Source organism: Corvus brachyrhynchos, unplaced genomic scaffold (assembly GCF_000691975.1).
Source record: "Corvus brachyrhynchos isolate BGI_N302 unplaced genomic scaffold, ASM69197v1 scaffold116, whole genome shotgun sequence".
NCBI lineage: Eukaryota > Metazoa > Chordata > Aves > Passeriformes > Corvidae > Corvus > Corvus brachyrhynchos.
Window position 1 is genome coordinate 625,039 of NW_008240221.1, and position 10,704 is coordinate 635,742.

Genomic DNA, 10,704 nt, shown 5'->3' on the forward strand with positions numbered 1-10,704 from the left:
TACACGACTGTAGCATTTTCCATCAGAGATCTTCCATCTAACAAAGAACAAGCAGATTATGTATTTTAAATACCCACAAAAAAGATAACAGGGCTATTAACCAGTGTAAGGTAAAATCATAGAGTCACAGAGTCATCAAGGTTGGAAGAGATCCCCAAAATCATCAAGTCCAACCGCCCACCCAGCACTACCACTGTAACCACTAAACCACATCACCCAACACCAGGTCCCGACTCCTCTTATAAACACCTCCAGGGATGGTGACTCCACCAGCTCCCTGGGCAACCTATTCCAATACCTGGTGACCTTAACAGTGAAATTTTTTTTTAATATCTAATCTGAATCTCACCTATCTCAGCTTAAAGTTATTTCCTCTTGTCCTCTCACTGCAGGCAGGGCAGAAGAGACTGACCCCCTCCTCACTACAACCTCCTTTCAGGGAGTCGTAGAGAGCGACAAGGCCCCCCTGAGTCTCTGCTTCTTGAGACTAAACAAACCCAGCTCCCTCAGCTGTTCCTCACAAGATATGTTCTCTAGTCCTGTCAGGAGCCTTACTGCCCTTCTCTGGACACGCTCCAGTACCTCAATATCCTTTTTGAAGTGAGTGGAGCAAAACTGAATGCAGTACTCAAGGTGTGGCCTCACCAATGCCAAGTACACGGGGACAATCGCTGCTCTGATGCTGCTGGCCACACTTGCTGATACAGGCCAGGATGCCATTGGCCGTTTGGCCATCTGGGCACACATTGGCTCATGCTGTTGACCAGCACCTCCAAGTCCCTTTCTGCTGAACAGCTCTCAAGCCACTCCTCCCCCAACAACTGCAGGGGGTTGTTGTGCCCCAATGCAGGACTTTTCACGTTATTGAACCTCCTGCAGTTGTCCTCAGCCCACTGATGGAGTCTGTTCAGGTCTCTCTGTAGAGCCTTCCTGCCCTCAATCAAATCAATGCTCCCTCCCACCCAACTTGACATCATCTGCAAATTTACTGAGGGTGCACTCAAGCCCCATGTCCAGGTCTTCAGTGAAGATGTTAAACAGGACCAGCCCCAATGCTGAGCCCTGGGGACAGCTGCCAACCGGATTCAGCTCCATTCACCACAGCCCTCTGGCCTGGCCAGCCAGCCACTTTTTACTCTTTGAAGAGCCTACCCATCCAAGCTGCCAGCAGCCCGTTTTTCTAAGAGGATGCTGTGGGAGATGGTGTCAAACACTTCACCAAAGTCTAGATAGACTAGACTATACATTCACAGCCTTTCCCTCATCAGTTAAGCAGGTCACTTTGTCATAAGAGGATATCAGGTTGGTCAAGCAAGACTTTGCTTAGGTGTTGATAAAACTGTAGTACCTCTGTGAACTCTAGTTAGAACAGTGAGAATTCAAACTGTTACATGTCCTTGGGGGTTTCTTCACAGGCAGCTCAAGAAACAGGGTTTCATAATCTGCTTCCCCCTTGGTGAGCAGATCTTGCAGTGGGAAATAGATCTAGCTGTTCTAGTATTATGTGTGATTATTTAGATTACCCCATATGAAAATTGCTAAGTGTACAACAATCTACTCACACTAGGCACTCACTTTTAATTCCTAGACCTTCACAGTTGTCCACTGAGTATATTTCAGTTAATAACTGCAGGCAGCTGGGAGTGTGCGTATAAATGATTGCTGTGCCTCAGCCGATGAGTGGAAGTCATCATTAAGCTGTAATAGCTTGATTACCTATGGTTGCTTGTCTGTGAATCTATCCTAGGACTTCCCAGGTCAAATAGATTAGACCCACTAGAAGTGTGCTTCAGTGGTTGGTTTGAAATTAAATGGAAAATATAGGAAATTTTCTGCAAAATATTCTTAGGGTGGTTAGAGCAAGCAAGTAGTTGCATTAAGAGTAGAAGAAAACAAGCATAGTTGATGCACTTGAAAAATCTGTTGAAAGCTATCTTTATGTTTTTAAACACTAAGGATTTCTAATCATATCAAAATGAGCCATTTATTTTGTACTCATGGCAACATAATTATGCAGTGTAGGAAAGTCATATTTTAAGCTGTAGTATTGTCACATTTTCAAATGTGAGAGGTCATTTAAAGCATCTGCCTGTTCAGCTGCATCATTGCTTAATGTTTCTCTCTTTAAATGCATGCCTGACTCATTTGTGTCTTTATCCAGAGCCATTGCCACTTACTCCTGCAAGCCCTACGTCCTGCACATTCCCTATGCTGCTGTGTCAGAAAGCAAAGAGCCATCATCTCTTATATGCATTTTGTCTCAGATTTTTGAGAGTGAAGAAGTCCTTGAATCAAAACTGAAACAAAAAAAATGGGAAAATATTCTTTTCCAACCTAAATGGTTTCTATGTTTCTTCAAAAAGCTATCTTAAAGGGAAAAAAACCCTTTCATTTAGCACAGTGTTCCTAAATATTTTCTACGTTCCCCCAAGCCTCCATGAGTTAGTCAAATGGGATTGCAAGCAGTTTAAAGGTGCTAGCAAGCAGGTATGACCTCAGCCCATCTTCTACACACACAGGGTGAAACGAAGGTATGATTCTCAACTGTTGTGAGGAAAAGGAAGATCAATATTTATAGAGAAACATATACTCATTTGATTTTTTTTCTTGTACTTTTTTTGGGTCGTCACTTGTTGGCTTTTTTCCCTTGTTGAATTGATCTGCCTCCACAAACAAAAGTTTTTCTGATACCCTAACATGAATTATAAGCTGAATTTGGAAGAGTACTTACTGGGATGAATTAACAAAGTAGATTTCCGTGCATGCCAGCACAACTGTTGTGCATCTGGCAATACCTCCCAACCAGCAATCTGCCCAAGTCCAGATGGCAGAGACTTGAGGCTTTGGGATCCAGCACTTGGGGAATTCTCAGCCTGTCAGTTTTCCTGCCACCACACTTCATTTCAGAAAACAGGCCCTGGATTATGTGGATGTTTCCAAGTTCTTACTGTTTTATATAACAGCGGAGCTTTCGGGGTGACCAGTCAGAAACTGAGAAATACCCTTTTTTCATTAAAAATTCCCATACTGCAGAACAGGGCAGAAGCAAATTCACTGTTAGGAAGTACTGAAAATGAGAGGTGCCTGAATCTCTTCTATTTGTGTTTCCTGATCATCTTGGTTCCATATGATTCCATGATTTTAGCTGAGCATCCTCAGCTTGTTCATTACTGTGATGATCACAGCACCCACCACTGTTGAAAATGGTGCCAGTTCATGCCGAAGACTTAGAGCTGGGCTAATTCACTGCCTAGAATTTGTGCAGTTGTCTCTTGTTCACCTTTGAGTATATAATTAGAGACCAGGCTACTGGAGTGACTTATCATTTAATTTCAAACATTTAGTATTTATATATTTAACTTTTTTGTGAGAAAACAGTAGTTGTGATGCAATATGTGATTACAGTGAGAAAGGCAAAACATGTAAAAACCATCTTGTAAATGAGATAGCTGCATTTACAAGGCTCTTGTCCGTAGAACACAAAGCTCTACAAAAGCACATATAAGTGCTTCTAACCACCTTTTACACATGGCTAACTTACTACTGTTGAATCATTTTCTTTATGCCATAGCTGTGGCAGTGTTTGAAATAAAGAGCAGGACCACATGCTCTGCTCTATAAACAGTTAGTTACATCACTGATACTTAAAAATAATTTTAAATATTAATTCAGTGGTGGGGAAAAATATGTTTAAACTGTAAAGGCACTCTCTCAAGTGAAAAACTTGGGATGTGAACAGAAAACTAACAAAAAAAGCAAACTAATGATATCGACTGGAACAGCATGGAGCCAGATGCTCGGGAATATGCTGAGTCCTGAGAAGCTGTTATGCAGACCAGAGTAGGCAGCATACACAGTTACAAACGTGGAGAGCAGGAAAAGAGAATTATTCAACAATTCCTTGCACAGTGTGAGCAGAAATACTGCTCAATTGTTATGGAACAGTGGTCCTATCAGAGAAAGTGAAATCTTCAGTTTTTGGCTTTTGTTTTGGGCTAGTGAGTGATTTTGCAAGTGCAAGTACTTTATGTATCTCTTCTTGAAGAATGTGAATGTATAACTCACTGCCCTGTTCATCAGATTACAATATTAATTATGAATTTTGGAGAACATTATAAACATTCTCTCAGAGGATGCAGTTCCATTCTCCAAGAGGTCAAATCACTGCTGGTCACTGAAAATGTTCTCATCTCATTCCTCTGCCTTCACTGTTCTCACAGCAGGTGTCTGTTCACTAGACATATTTCTGCCATTTACTGTATTTTTTCACCAAGCATCCTTGAGTGGTAGGGTTTTTTTCATATCTGGTCTAGTGCCTCTGGAAATCAAATTTTGTGTTCTCTTAATCAATTTAATCAAAACTTCTTATTTGCAACCAATATTTTAGAATTCTTAAATCTCTCAAAGACAGATGGAGATAGGAGTTTAGCCCTGTTTGGAATTTTCTGATCGCTTACTATATTGACAATGCAAAATGTCAGTTATTCCAAATTTTTACACTGACATGACATTATCAGGTACATAAATGATTAATTATCCATGCTTATTGCATTCTCTTTATTCCATTACATGAAAAAATTTTTATATTTGTTATATAAGCCATGATTAGTTTTAAAAAGGGAATAGCAATTTATGATGTTAGATGCTCAGATCTGTATTTATCTTTGTGTCCACTGGAAATTAAATTTAAAAAAAGAGAAACATTTTGCAATAACATTTAGGGGGTTAATTTTAATTTAAGTATTTTGGCATATTTTGTAGTATATTAGTTGAGTATTAGTCCTGTTTTGATAGAAACATGACCAATGACTTATGTTGATAGAGCTAACAATCTATATATCACTTATGATTTAAAATAGGGAATTTAAGGTTCTCAGAATGTTCTCAGGTTATACTTAGCTGTAAAAAATGGAGATGACTATTCTTTCTGACAGTGCTAAGTGAAAAGAAGGGAAAGCTACTTTACTTTTTATTTGAGAAAGCTAGTTTTTATGTGTCCTTGAAATTTGTATGAAGAGCATTCCCACATGTACTTTTGTATCAATATTTCCAGGAATTACTGTCTTAAACACTGCAGTTTGTCCAGTGTGGGTGGCAAGCACCATCAGTAGCTGAGCCACACAGTACATCTGTGGGAATTTCCATCCCAAAATAATCAGTTTGAAATATGCAGCCATTGCTTCTCCTCCCCTCCATCATGCAATCTTGTTTGCAAAGTGAAAGGCAATTGACACTTCTTGGTGAAAACTTGCAAGAATATATGATGGAGGAGAAGTGTGGAGATTTTTAATGAAATCTGTGCTTTTCTCCAGTGTATGAGCATCACTGACAATGATGTCCAAAGCTGGTTCATATTCTGATCAGTAACCCTCAATGGGTCATTAGTCTGACTCCTGCCTACTGTTGTCCATGGAAAAAAAGGTGTAAATTTCAGAAATTCTTTTTAATGTTTTGGGGTTTTTTTCACCCAAAGAAGAAAAAGATATGTAGGCACTATTGGAAATGTTTCAAACCACTTCCAGACATGCCTTTGAAAGTCAGTGGGCATTGGCAGAATTCCCTAAGAACTCAGGGCTCTAAGATTAAATAATCACTGGTGACATTAATACTCAGGTATTCCCCTCTTTCTGCCATTTGTTCTCATTTATACCCTGTAAATCTTTATTCAAAGGGAAAGATCATCTTCTCTTCAGTAATTGACATAAGTTTTGAATAATCAAGTATATTGCAGTCTATGGAACAGGGAAAAAAGTGATCTACAGCGGGTAATTAGCACAAGATTTTCAGTTCTAAAACTTTACACAACATGAACTCAGACATTCTTTTTGAAGAACATTTGAATTAGTATGGTCTGTTGCAGCCAGTAACTATACCTTATTAAATGTTTCCTGACAGTTCACTACCTCTGTCCTAAAAATGCATTAGTTCAGCAGTTCATAACAGCCAAACCTAAAGAGGTGCCAAAATTCTATACAGACACATAGAGACTGTCTGAATGTTGTTCATCTTCACCACATGGTAATTAAATGTTTGTCAAAGTTCTTTGGGGTTTTGCATGTTGCAGTTTTCTTTCCTTTTTGAAGGAAGGTTGTACTGAGGGCTAAAATGCAACAAAATGAGGCCATACATGTTATCATCTTAGTATAGGAAACTACTTGCAGGTAATCCCGTAACAATCAAAATAAAATGAACAAAAATTTTTCATACTCATACTGTTTCACATCTAAATGGTATTCATTATATATTTTACTACACATTTTATGTATTTCAGTTGGCAAATTAAAAAAGACATCTGAAACACAGCATTTTTTTGTGTGTGCAGCTTTGCTTTTGTTCTTTTTTTACTGGAAATGCAGCCTTGCAACATGTGCATGATTATAGATTTGCATAGTGTAAAATTACTGTAATTTTATCTGTTCAGGAAGTCAGAAAGGGATTTAATAAGTAGTAAAACTTAAACTAGGAAGTAATATTAAGGCAGAGTGTATATATTTTGCACTTTTAAATAACCTTTTATAACAAGAATCTATTATCGTACAGTATACCGTTAATTCCACTTTCTAGTGATATTCTTGCTATTGTCACAGTATTGTCTTTAAATCTGGATATGAATAGTTTGTATATGTACACACTTAAAAAGTGATTTCTACAATGGAATATGTGCTCCCTGTCACTGTTATTAGCATCCAACTGGAAAAATATTCACCAATTATTTTTTTTATAAATTATGAATGTACAGTGTAAATTAGCAAATCAAATATTGTAGCAATGAAGAGATGCACTTTAAAAATGTAAAAGTGTGTATCTCCAAGAGTGTTATTTTGTATAGATGTTTTTGAATAAATAATTTATTGCTCATTAGTGGGGCTTTTTGTCATTTATGAAATAAATATAAGGTATTTGATAGCAGCTATTTGAGTTTTATATTTTTTCATCAGTGATTTTGGTGGGTTTCTTACTTTTAAAATTAAGATTTGTAATTAGAACAGTAAAGGACATAGTCAGATTTTCCTTTTCATTCAATAAATCATTGTTGGCTTGATTTCGTTGCTGTGAGGAAGCCAAAGTGTGATCCATGATCAGCCCACAGTCCTTTCCGTGATCAGCCAATAAAAGGACATTGCCACAGCATCTTCCTTCAGTCATCAATACCAGTTGGGCCATGGAAATCAAGGTATGGAGAGAGGGACACATAGCAAGCAACTGGAAGCACTTCCATTTTCCATAGTTTAAATGCAGCCAGTTGATATTTAGTGAAAGGCATAATGACCACAGTATGCATTTGCTTCTGTGAGAGACCAGTGCTGAAATCCTGAACTGAAAAGTATTAAACAGCAAAATGTCTGCAGCCTTGAAAGCTGGGCACAATTCAGATTTGTAATCTGAGATTTCTTCTAGATTTGTTCCTTGCTTTGCTAACAGAGAAAAAATATGGCATATTAGGGCCAAGTCACCTCTACCAGGCAGACGTTTGGGGAAAGAGACTTCAGGGAAGTTTTATAAACAAGATTTTTTTTCTTTTTTTAAAGTCTTCTAGTATATCTAGTAATACTGTCCCTGCCTGGCTCCGTGGGGTCCCGCGTGCCCCACAGAAGCACAGGTGGGTTCAGTGTTACAGTCGGTAGCAAAGAGTTGAGAAGGGCATTTGCGTGCGCTCCGGCAGGAGCATTTACTGCTTCTACACTTCCGAAGGTTGCAGAGGCAAATACAAGCAAGATCACAAAGCTCACAGTTTTGTCCGGGGGCAGGGAAAAGGCGGGACTAGGGAACGGGGACCAATGGGGAAGCTCTGGGAGAGTGACCAGGGGTAGAGGCCAACAGCCAACCGGGGAATCCAAACTGGGACAGATTAACATAATGGAACAAGCATCCGGGGAGAAGCCCCTTGGCCACCACGATCTAGCTTGTAAGAAGAAAACATATATGTTCTGAAGGAAAAGTATAAATCCGGGATTTAAACCTAAAAGAAAAACAGTGTGTTCTTGTAATGGAGCTGGGCTTGCTATCTTAGATAATGACAATAGCAGTGTCATCAACGACAATCTATAAGTAGTTAACACATTTCAGTCACCCCTCCTCTTAGTCCTTGAATCCAGAGGTATCCTAGAATCACAAAAGTGAATCTGAAGTGAGACTTAGACAACTAAAGTGAAAGCACAGAATGGAAAAGCAGTCACAGAAAAAGCCCTTTGTCCATAGTGACTAAATCTTTGCACATCCTTAATACCCCAAATTTCCCACGTATTCTGATGTGCACTCCATGTAGGCAGAGGTCAGATGGGAAGAAGGCTGCTTGGTCCACAGAAAGTCTTGATGCTACAGTGCATTTTTAGAGTGCTGTTAATCTCCTCAGAAGATGACATGGCACCTGCAATTTCTATGAAAATAGGTGGGCAAAGGCAGAGTCACACCATCACTTAACTGCCCGTTGATTACAGCACTGGGCCCAAGGGGAAAATATTCTTTTAGCAAGTGAGCTTCTAGAGCAGAAGAATTTTTAGATGCCTGCTTGTCCCTCTTCTCTGCTCAGGGCTACACCTGAGGAGAGACAGCAGAGGACAGTGTGTGGCTGCATTGTGGGTGGCAGCTTGGCATTTTAGGTCCAGCAGTCCCTGCAGAGGTCAAGTTCAGTGTCCATCCTGGGGGGAGCAACAGGATCCTGGGCAGGAAGGACCAGACAGGCATTTGGGGGGCTGTGTTAATTCTTAAGCATTAAATTCTCTTTGCATGTGCCCGAGCCCTTGAGTGCAATACCGTAACTGCCGTTATTATCTCAGGAGGCTGCTGTGAATGGCAGCACTTTTTGGCCGCCTGCTGAGGTTGTGCCACGAAGGAGGGGAGGAGGCAGATTTGCTGGAGAGGGAAAGTAAGCACTGATGAAGGTGCAAGATTTGGTAACCCAGCAGGCAGGTCAGTCATCTGGGGAGGTGTAATCCTGAGCTCTGGTCCCCATTCCCAATAGCAATATGCAGAGATGTGAGGAAGGTCTCATTTATGTGCAGCTTAAAGTGCATTTTACTATGACATATTGGACTTTTTCACTTCCCTATGGTAGTAAATTATGCTTCTCATGGCAATAGATGTAATTGCTTTGCACTAAATTATATTAACTATTTCAGGTGGTTTGTTCTACTTCATGCTTGGAATGACACAGCTGAATTACTTTCTGCAGTATGTAGCACAGAAGAGAAGAAAATTCCTAGTTAATGGGGAAAAAAAAAGTGATGTGTTTTCAACTGCAGAAAAAATATTTAGTGGCAAATTTTAAAGTATTAGCATTTCTTCTTTTCTTATGATTTTTAATACTGGTTGGGGTTAGTTGTAAACTTAGTGATTTCGCAAATGAAAGGAACAGTTCTTCACAGTTCATTTTTATTAAACTAGGTTGTACTCAGTCTGCATTGCAGCCCATGAACTGGGGCTAGTAGCATTGCACCTGGCAGAGAAATGGGTTCATTTTTAAGTACCCAAAGAGAAGAGGTTGTTTTCCTTCTCTCTCTTCTGAGAGCTGGACTTTGTTGTTCATATGCAGCCCTGTTTAATGATTCAGGTGCAGCTTTTGTGCATCCAAAGGGGGAGTTTTACTTAATGGTGTCAAAAGTACAGCAAGAAGAGCTTAAGAGTACTTGTTCTGCATCTCTACCATCTGTCAAACTCCCATTGCATGAAATACTTACTGCCTGCCCAGCACAGAGGTTTTTAAAGCATATAAATCCCTCATTCTATACAAAATTGTGATGGAATTCAAGAGAATGGTTAAGTGACAATTAAAAGAGACCCACAACAGAAGAACTAAGGTAAGGACAAAGAATATTAAATCAAATAGGGAGGGAGGAGGAGAGGGAGGGAGGGAGAGATGAACATAGAAAGGCAAATGGAGGATGGGGCATGGGAAAGGGCTGGAAACTGGAAATAGAATGTGGGATCAGAAAGAGGGGCATACATGACAACATTGAGAGATGTAAAGGTTGGAGAGCTAAGGGATGTAGGAAAGGTGTCCTTGCCTGGAAAATTGGCCAGTGCCTGTACCTTTGGTTGAGAATTAGAGGAGTGCTCTCAGACATTGATACTGAGCTGATGGAGGCATGTTACTGGGGTGAGGGGCAGGAAGTAAGATGGAAAAAACTCTGAATAGAGCTCGGTCAAAAGGCTTTGTCAGGTAAAACATTTCCTGGTAATGCAGATAAGTTAATACAGTTTGTTACAAGCATAAAATTACTCAAAATTAATAGAAAAAGATGAAAGCTGGAAGGAAGGACCTTAAGAGGCTATGGCCTCATATTTTAATGTCTTGCTCACAGTATTTAAATCTTACAATTTTTCAGAGTTTATTTGTTGTAATTTGTGCTGTTATCCAACTCACTTAGACATTAGGTGTACTCACTTTAACGAAAGGGTTAGACAGTTATGTCTCAAATCTTTGACCACAGTGGGGAACACAGAAAGGTGAAACTTCAGGAGATAAATTTGATCAAGGTAAAATACAGCTGGAAAGAAAGGAGGAGAAACTAGTGATGAAAAGCAAAGTCGGAGCAGTCTGTTAAGGGCACAGACAGCTGAGCTGCCTGAACCTGTTGGCTTACACTCATGGGTCAGGTTAATGCTGACACATAAAGCAGGTTTAAATGACAGCCCACAACTTTATTTTTGCAAAAGTATTGTATCTAAGCATATCCAAAGAGTCTTGAATAACTGTTCTTTGCC